The following is a 10,042-nucleotide window of genomic DNA, read 5'->3' as shown; positions in this document are numbered from 1 at the left end:
ACAGGGGTTCCAACGCCAAGTGGGCCAGGGCTTTGGTCCCAATACTAAAATGTAGATGTCAGACCAATGTTAGGGCAGGGGGGCTGTAGAGGGATGAGTGAGTCCCTAGACAACATAGTGAGTACGGTGCCTTCTTATATTCCCCCCTTTTCCACCCAGGATGGCAGGTGAACTTTACAGAGGCACCTCTGGGCTTGCACTGACTAAGGACAACAGCTGTGAGTGGGGTGCAGAGAGGGGATGGCTCATGTTAAAGGACTTTTGGTTGCTGGACTTACAAACCGTAGGGAGAAGGACACTGCCCAGCTTATCTGGGGGGTGGGTCTTTCCCTCGTGGTTTATGTTTATGTGTTGGGGCTGCTGACATGACTTCTGCTAACCCTGGGCTTACATTGCAGTGTAGACATACCCTGAGAGGGCATCTAGACTGTGATAAAATCCCGCTGGCCCGGCTGGCCTGGATGATCTGATTTGGGCTCCTGGGGTTCAGACTGGAGCCCAAGCTCGGAGACCCTCACCCCTCGTGGGGTCTCGGAGGCTGGGCTGAAGCCCAAGTGTCTATGCTGTAATTTTATAACCCTGCAGCACAAGCCCCACCAGCCTGAATCAACTGACCCAGGGTTTGAGAATAGTGACTTGGGTGTGTTAATGGCAGTGTAGACATAATGCTGGGCTATGTCCACACTGCAATGAAACACCCCCGGCTGTCCCGTGCCAGTGCAGACTCCCAGGCTAGGGCCCTGGGATGGTAAATTTGCAGCGTAGACATCTCAGCTTGAGCTCAATATTGGGCTCTGGGAACCCTCAAGGTTGGGAGGGAGTTTAGCAAGTGAAAAAGGTAAAATGGCAGTGGAGTATTACCCTGGACTCAATGGCAGTTCTCCGTTGGTCTGTCTGCTTTGGGGCAGGGACAATAACACGTCTTGCTGCATTCGTTATTTCAAAGGGTGGTTTAGGATTTTCATTCTCACACATGGTGCACAAAGCAGGACTCAACCCTCTGTGTAAACTAAATGAGCCGCCCACAGGTTCTGCCAGCCACAATGAGCCATTCAGCCTGAGAGCCCAGACCTGCCCCTGTCCCAGAGGAAGCAGGATCATCTGTGACAGGCTGGAACACTGACCTATCAGCTCTTAACTCCCAAACTTTCAGTAAGTCTGTTATCAGTGCCTGTGAGTATAATTTAAACAACTACACTGGGCTGGAGCAAAGAGCTCTGTGTTTTGTCCTTCCACAGTAGCCAATACCAGGTTGCCCAAGAGTTAGTCAACAAGGCACCACTGGGAATTGAACCCAGGATCTCCTGTTTACTATACAGGTGCTTAAGCCAGCTAAGCCATGGTGCCTGCCTGTGTCAAAAACACAGTGTCTGCCCACACCTGACTCCCTGCCATCCCCACTGGGGCCTGACAAGCTTTGCTTGTGTTTGGATTCTGCAAAGCAGAGGAGCAGGTGAGGTTTTCCTTGCAAGGTGTGTGTGTGTGTGTGTGTGTGTGTGTGTGTGTGTGTGTGTGTGTGTGTGTGTGTGTGTGTGTGTGTGTGTGTGTGTGAATGAATCTTTGGCCAGGTCTGCACTACAAGGTTACTTCAGCATCATTATATTGCTCAGGTGTGTGAAAAACACACAACGCTCCCTCGGTCGGCAGTTTTTGGCTGGTGCACACACTGCAATACCACGTCTGGCGACAAAACTGACCTGTTTTGGTGACAAAATAAAACCACCTCGACGAGAGGCCTAGTGCTTTTTGCAGCAAACTTAAAGTGACAAATGTCAGTGTAAATGCTGCTGGTCATTATATCACCATAACTGGCCTCCACCAGTATCCCACCATGCCTGCCGTGAACTCACCTGCCCTGCATTCCTGCTACAGAGCCATGGGCCCCTCCCCTTTCATAGCTCCAGAAAGTTCTGACAGCTGAGCCACTATCTATACCGGGATTAGCTTGATAGAACTGCATTGCCAGCCTAAGTAATGTAATTACACCAACCTAATTTTGTAGTGTAGACCTGTCCAAAGAATCACACACACACCTTGGGAGCAAAACTTCATCTGCTCCTCTGCTTTATAGAATACAAACACAAACAACACTTGTCAGGGCCCAGTGGGGATTGGCAGAGAGTCAGGTGTGGACCATCTTTATCCCAGGAGAGATGGACTCTAAGGGTACGTCTCCATTGCAATGTAAGCCCAGGTGTGGCACGCTGTGCTCATAGCAGCACCGGGAAGCCCTATATTCACCACTCTCATATAATGATGACATGGTTTGTTCAAAGTCTGCCTTGTGACGTATCATTTCAAAAGTCTTGATCTGTTGAACATTAATATCGTGTTGGATTGTGTGTGCTCGCATTGGTTGGGAAGTTATAAAGCTTTGCTCTGTGTGTGTTACTGAGATATGTTATGAGGTTGAGAAATGCCCCCCACCAGCCTTTCAGGTGTGACAAGGGAGGAGCCAGACTCGCTGCTGGCCCATTGAAGGGATCCACACTCCCAAGGACTAGCCCAGGAAGCGTGTACAATGCAGACTTCTCCAAGGGTACGTCTACACTACAAGACTATTTCGAATCTACTTAATTCGAATTTGTGGAATCGACCTTATGAAGTCGAATTTGTGTATCCACACTAAATACACTAATTCGACTGTCTGAGTCCACAGTAACGGGCCAGCGTCGACTTTGGAAATGGTGCACTGTGGGAAGCTATGCCACAGTTCCCGCAGTCCCCGCTGCCCATTGGAATCCTGGTATTTCCCCAATGCATGCTGGGAAAAATGTGTCGAGGGTGGTTTGGGTAACTGTCATCATTGAACCATTAATCACACCCTCCTCCTCCTCCCTCCTGAAAGCGCCTGCGGGCACTCTGTTCATGCCCTTTTCTGCTCAGTGACAGCGCAGGCGCCACAGCACTTTGAGCACGGATCCCGCTGCAGTTATGGCCGTTGTCAACTCCTCGCACCTTATCGTCCACCTCTTCCACAGTCAGCTGCTGAGAAATAGGGCTACTTTTCAATGGTCCTGCGAGCACTGGTGGACCATGGGGACGTTTTACCAACATCAGCGTCGGGTGGCCAGGCAAAGTTCATGACGGGCGTGTTTTCAGGAACTCTGGTCTGTTTAGATGCCTGCAGGAAGGTAGTTTCTTCCCGGACCACAAAATAACTCTTGGGGATGTGCAGATGCCTATAGTGATCGTCGGGGACCCAGCCTACCCGCTAATGCCCTGGCTCGTGAAGCCCTGTGCAGGCGCCTTGCACAGCAACAAGGAACTCTTCAAGTACCAGCGAGCAGTGAGCAGTGTGACCTGTGACTGTTCAGTTTCTTTACAGAGACGCTGAAGCTGCCACTGTTTCTTTACAAAGTGACTGTTGACTAGCATCTGCAGTTACATACCCGCCCACCCGCTTTCCCAACTTCCAACACACGTTTAAAAATAAAATACATGTTCCACTGTAACTTTACAAAGGTTTCTTTATTGATGACTTTGCGTTACAGGGTTGAAACTGGGACACGGACTGTGCTGGGTAGGGTGTGCAGTGATGTAAAGACTGCCTGTAAACTCGAGGAATGATAGGCTCCTGCTCCCAGAGCGGTCTGCAGTGCCGGACTGGTTGTTTCAATGGAGCCTGCCATCCCTCCTTTTTGGGACTCTGTGTGCGGGGGCTATGTGGCCTTTTGGCGTGGGAGGACGGATACAGATTCCTCTGCTGCGTGGCTCTGTGGTCCAGGACAGGGACCGTTGCATGAGATCTGTAACCCCCCGCTACAAAGTCACGTACCCCCACCCCCCCACCCACACAGAACCTGCAAACCACCTCCCATACCGACCAGGGTGCCTACTGACTGCAGTGTGTGTGTGACCTGCTGCTGATCCTGCCCCCATGTCTGTACCCTGGTAAAGGTGATTGTCCTGTCACATTACCAACCCCCTTCCCTCCCTTCAAACACAGTCTCCTCTAAAAGAACATGACGGAAACAGTAATTAACAGAAAAGTATTTTTTTATTATCAACTAGACAGTTAGGGGATGAAACTGGGATGGGGGCTTCGGTGAGGCGGGAAGGAAAGGACTTTTCAAAATTGAGGGTATGAGAGCTTTTGGGTACTTGAGCACTCTGCTGGGGTGCAGTGACCATTTTCACAGCCACTGGCGCCCCTCCTTCTGGTTATTTTGGGTGAGGGGGGTATGGGACTTTGTGGCGGGGGAGGGCGGTTGCAGATACACTGCAGGGGGGCTCTGTCCTCCTGCCGGAGGTCCTGCAGAACATGCACAAGGCGCAGGAGCATGTCCGTTTGCTCTCTCATTAGTCCAAGCAGTGTTTGAGTCGCCTGCTTGTCTTCCTCACGCCACCTCTCCTCCCGTTCGCTGTGTGAGCACTGGCACAGAGAGAGGGTCTCCCTCCACTGGCTCTGCTGGTCCGCGTCGTCTCGGGAGCACCCCATAAGTTCAGCGAAAATCTCGTCCCGTGTCTTTTTATTTCGCCGCCTAATCTTTGTCAGCCTCTGTGACGGGGATGCTGTGGCAGGTCTGGAGACAGTCCAAGCTGTGTGATGGGAAAAAGGGAGTGAATTCCTTGCCAAGATAAATGTTTGTGAACAATGAACACAGTCTAGTCTGTCTCTGTGAATTCTGGGTTGAGATCCCAGTGCCTGATGGGGCAAAAACCATTTTCGCGGGTGGTTCTGGGTAAATGTCGTCAGCCATCCCTTCCTCCGGGAAAGCTACAGCAGACAATCATTTCAAGCCCGTTTTCCCTGGATTGCACGGGCACACGCCACAGCGTGGAAACCATGGATCCTGCTTTGCCTTTTGTGCCTGTCACCGTATGTGTACCAGATGCCGCTGATAGAGGCGGTTCAGCAGCGCTACACAGCAGCATGCTTTTGCTTTTGCATGACAGCAGAGATGGTTACCAGCCATATTGTACCATCTACCACACCATAAATTGGTAATAAGATGGGCATGGCTACCAGTCCTTTTGTGCTGCACCATTTGCTGTTGTCATAAGTGCCCCTGGCTGCTCTTAACCAGGGGTGTAAAAGCCAAAATTGGAAATGACTTCCTGAGTCAATTCTTCCTTTTTGATATCTAAAAATAGAATCAGTCCTGCCTAGAATATGGGCAAGTATACTAGAGAACCACTGTATCAGAGAGCCCAGCTGCTCTGTGTCAGATCCTGCATAGATTATGAGCTGTATGCTATTCACAGGAGGTGCTCCTGCAACAACCCCACCTGTTGATTCCATTCTTCCCCAGCATTCCTGGGCTACCATAGCATTGTCCCCCCACTTGTGTGATGAAGTAATAAAGAATGCAGGAATAAGACACAGTGACTTGTTAGTGAGAAATGAGTGGAAGGCAGCCTCCAGTTGCTATGATAGTCCAGATAGTACATTAAGGAGTGTGGAGGAGAGGAGCCCAGCATCCTGCTGCTAGTCCAGGGGCAATTGAATCTTTTCTTTACACATGAAGGGTGGGGGCTGATGAAGCTCAGCCCCCTGTTGCTATGATGATGATGGTTATCAGCCATATTGTACCATCTACCAGGAAAAATTAGGGCCAGGTGCCCTTGATTGACCTAACGGATGGTTGTCTGCATGGTTACCAGTCCTTTTGCACTGCCCCATATGCCAATAGGCTGATGATGACAATGGATATCAATCCTATTGTACCACCAGCCATCCATAGCGTGGGGGGAGCAAGGATGTTGGTGTTGAGTGCTGCACCATCGCATCTATCTGCAGCATTCAGTAAAGATACGGTGACATGTAAAAGAGTCAAGAGAGGATTGTTTTCCCTTTCACTTCTGGGGGTGGGTGGGGGGTTGCGTAAATTGCCTAGCTATGCCCTGACCCACCGCGGACACTGTTTTTGACCCTAGAAGCATTTGGAGCTCAGCCAGGAATGCAAATGCTTTTTGGAGACAGCAGGAACTGTGGGATACCTTGCGTCCTCAGTCCCCCCTCCCTCAATGAGCGTCCATTTGATTCTTTGGGTTTCCGTTACGCTCGTCACGCAGCAGCGTGCTGAGTCTCTGCTATGCCGTCTGTCCGGAGATTTTTTAAAAATACTTAGGACCAGGTGTAACATTACAGTACTTCCCCTAATTAGATGCAGGAGTCTCTGAGCGAGATCACCCTGAGGACGGTCACTGAAGGAGTTAGAGAGCGCATGCTGCGTGAAAGCCAGCACAAACCAGGGGACTATGCAGCCGTGCTCGGGGAGGCAATGCTCCCTGAGTAGCTCATGAAAGCCTTGTGCGGAAAAGTGTGCTACCACGGAGCACCCAATAAGGCAGCTCTCCCCAGGAGCCTCCTGTGGAGGCTTTTAGATTACCTCCAGGGGAGCTTCGTGGAGATCTCCCAGGAGGATTTCTGTTCTAGCCCCATATATAGAGAGACCATGTTTTCATATACTTCAGATTCCTGTTATATTAAGAATAAAAGTTTACATGGTTAAAGCACTTACCGAGTGATCCTTCCCCTGATTCAGGGTCCGGGTTAATGGCTGGGGACGGTTGGTAGGGGATCTCCGTGACGGTGATGAAGAGATCCTGGCTGTCGGGGAAACCAGCGTTGTAAGCGCTGTCGCCTACCTCGTCCTCCACAAACCCTTCCTCATCTTCCCCGTCCGCGAACATCGCCGAGGAACTGTCCGTCGACACTGTCCCATCGTCAGAGTCCATGGTCACTGGTGGGGCAGTGGTGGCAGGCTCCGTAGCGTCCGTTTGCCACTTTGATTTGTTGGTAGCCTTGTCTGGGGTCCTTGATTTTCCCGCGGTGCTGCGTTGCATCCCAGCTGTATCCTCTGTCTCTCATGGCTTTGGAGACCTTCTCGTAGGTCTTTGCATTCCGTTTTTGGGCGCAGCTCCAGCACTGAACTCCTCGCCCCACACACCGATCAGATCCAAGAGTTCCCGGTCAGTCTATGCCGGGTCCCTCTTTCTATTCAGAGATTACATGAACTCCTCTGCTGGAGAGCTCTGCATCACTGCCGGTGCTGCTGAGCTCGCCCCGATGTCCACCCACGAAATGAGATTCTAACTGTCCAGACAGGAAAAGGAATTCAAAATTTTCCGGGACTTTTCCTGTGTGGCTGGTCAGAGCATCCGACCTCGGACTGCTGTCCAGAGCGTCAACAGAGTGGTGCAGTGTGGGATAGCTCCCAGAGCTAGTAAGTTCGATTTGCATCCACACCTAGCCTAATTCGACATAGCAATGTCGAATTTAGTGCTACTCCCCTCGTCGGGGTGGAGTACCGAAGTCGAACTAAAGAGCCCTCTAGGTCGAATTAAATGGCTTCCTGGTGTGGACGGGTGCACGGTTAATTCGAATTAACGCTGCTAAATTCGAATTAAAGTCCTAGTGTAGACCAGGCCCAAGATAGCACAGAGACAATGGACACTGCTTGACTCACATGGTAACAAAGGAGCTTCCTAGCAAGTTGGAAGAAACTATGAAAGAGGGGAAGAGACATCATGACTTGGCCTCTCTCCCCCACAACTCAGCTGGTGGAAACACACCTGGAGGACAAAGACTGAACTGATTCAGAAATCAGAAGAGCATAATAACACTAATACTTGCAAACCAAAGTCCCCAAACAGACTAGTATTAGTTTTTCAGCAGAAAATTTTCAGTTTGGGGAATTTTGTTTTCTCAGTCAGACCTTGCCAAGGGAAGCAGGGAGAAAATGTTGGAGTTGCCTCCTTCAGAACAGCTTGGCCTAGACACTAGCTCTGGTTCACTGCTCTGGCCTTGCTCGGGTTGAGGGTATTTTAATAATTTGGGCAGGTTCCAGGGTGTTTGGGGGAGATGATGAGGATGTTACCTTTTGAGATAAAAACTAAGAAATACAGCACCAGAGAATTTCTGTTTTAAAGAAATCTGGGATTTAGACATTTTATTTAAAGCAAGGGAGTTCTGAGTTTCTGAGAAGGTTTTTGTTTGCAAGAAGCAACATTGTTTGATCTGTCATTGTTCCAAAGGGGGAGATGGTTGTCTACAAAGGAGGGGTGAAAACTAAATGCACCCGATGAGGATGGGATTCAAACCCATGCATGCAAAGCACAATGGATTAGCAGTCCATCACCTTAACCACTCGGCCACCTCATCTGAGCTGTTAGAAAAGGGACAGAAGGAGAAATCTAAGGCCAGCAGAGCTAGGGACAATAAGGCCTTTTTAAATACTAAGCGGAAGCAGGGGCTGAATGAGCTCCCCCCCTCACATCTAGTGAGGAGCTGGGGGAAAGACTTCAGGAACAGAGCGTGTTTGCACAGACGCACCTACTCTGCCTAGGTATGCAGCATGATGGGGCCGCTTTCCCAAAATGACCAGTTTCGGCTGGTGGTGGGTTACAAATCACTTTAGGATTGAATGGAATGAAATGTTATTATCCTTCCTGTATGAGTGAAGGGCAGCAGAACATACCTAGACCGTCCTGATGGAGGGGTCGGTGGGTGAGAAATAGCTTTTATTGGACTTCATAGAAGTGATTGAGAACATCACCCTAAACCAGTGGTCCCCAAACACTTCACTCTGTGACCTCTTAGCCATGGCTGTGGCCCCTCGGAAGTCACAGTTGAGAACATGGGCTGGGAGTGGGGCTGTTGCTTGCTGGGGAGAGGGGTGCAGACAGGGGTAAGGGGGTCGAGGCCGAGCTGGGAGCCAGAGGCCCAGGCTGAGGGTGGGGCTGGGGAAGAGCTGGGGCAGAGTGGGGCTGAGTGCTGCTCCCTCCATGGGGGCTGGCTCAGGCCCTGAGGTGACTCCATGAATGTTCCTCTGTGTCCCCCTAGGAGTCATGCCCCACATTTTGGGGACCACTGAACCCTACTCACTAATCAGTGGCTAGTGATGCCAAAGCCCAGGGAAAGGGAGAACAAGTGCGGGGCCCCCAGCGCTGGAGCCATGTGAAGGGGCTGCAGGAGAGGGGCAATGGCTGGTGGCACAGGGAGTTAAGGGCAAAGGGGGCACAGGAGGGGGCAGGAGTTAGGGGTGAAGGAGGTGCAAGGGTTGGGAGTGCAGGAGCTAGCGGTAAAGGGGGAGTGGGAATCGTCCAGGGGCAATGGGGAAGTGCCAAAGTACAAGCTTTGCCCAGGGCACCATTTCCCCTAATGCTGGTCTGAGCAAACAATTGGAAATGACCCTTCAGTGAGACCAGAACCATAGTGTAGAAAAGCCCCTTTGTTAAGTGGTGGTGGCTGAGGGCTTAGGGAGATGGGTTAGAAAACAACAGGCATCTTTCTGTGGAGGTTTGATTCTTGCCTGCTAGGCAAGGCTGGTGTGTGGTGTCTCCATGGCTGCACTTTCAGTGTCTGATCCGCCACAGGGAGCCAAGTCTAGACATATTCAGAGGCTCCATGCCAGGGTTTCTCAAACTTCCTTTCACCGCAACCCCCTTCTGCCCCAAAAAAACTTACTACATGGCCCTGGAAAGAGGGACCGGACCAGGCCCCTCCCCACTGGGCAGAGGCAGGGGAGACAAAGCCTGAGCCCTGCCCCAGTGAGGGGAGGGCAAAACCAGAGCTTGAGGGATTGGGCCCTGGGTGGTGGGGCTCAGACGTTTGGCTTCAGCCCCAGGCCCCAACAAGTCTAATGCCAGCCCTGGCAGCAAAACAGGGTTATGACCCACTTTGGGGTCTTGCCCCACAGTTTGAGAACCACTGCTCTATGCTAAAGGGAGAGAGTTTTCCTGGGGGTGCAGTTAATCCACTTCCCAAGAGGTGGCAGCTATGTCAGTGGGAGAAGCTATATCGGTGGGTGCGCAAGCTGTGGTGTTTACCACATTTAAGAAGTTTAATCAAACCCCATTTTTAAAACCTCCTGTGGTCTGGGAATGGCAAAGGAGCTCGAGGAAGCAGGGTCCATCCTGAAAAGTCCTGGAGATCACAATTCTATACTCTTGTTGTCATGGGGGCATAGCTCAGTGGTAAAGTGCCTGACTGCTGATCAAGTGGGCCTTAGTTCAAACCCTGTGTTGTTTTATAACCTTCTTTCTTTTTTCAAAAAAAAGGAAAACATTTTCATTTCCATTCTCCATTCTGTTC

The 10,042-nt window shown here is 50.8% G+C and overlaps 2 non-coding genes across 2 annotated transcripts; both read right to left on the bottom strand.

The window, feature by feature from the left end:
- Window positions 1-1,273: 1,273 nt before the first annotated feature.
- Window positions 1,274-1,347, bottom strand: TRNAT-AGU. The gene has a single exon. It is a non-coding gene; the product is annotated as a tRNA-Thr (tRNA).
- A 6,681-nt stretch (window positions 1,348-8,028) lies between these two features.
- On the bottom strand, window positions 8,029-8,110 carry TRNAS-GCU. The gene has a single exon. It is a non-coding gene; the product is annotated as a tRNA-Ser (tRNA).
- Between the last annotated feature and the right edge of the window lie 1,932 nt (window positions 8,111-10,042).

The sequence above is a fragment of the Mauremys reevesii genome, unplaced genomic scaffold (genome assembly GCF_016161935.1).
Source record: "Mauremys reevesii isolate NIE-2019 unplaced genomic scaffold, ASM1616193v1 Contig92, whole genome shotgun sequence".
NCBI classification, from domain to species: Eukaryota; Metazoa; Chordata; order Testudines; family Geoemydidae; genus Mauremys; species Mauremys reevesii.
The sequence above is the reverse complement of the archived record's forward strand: the minus strand, read 5'-3'. Positions and strand labels throughout refer to the sequence as shown.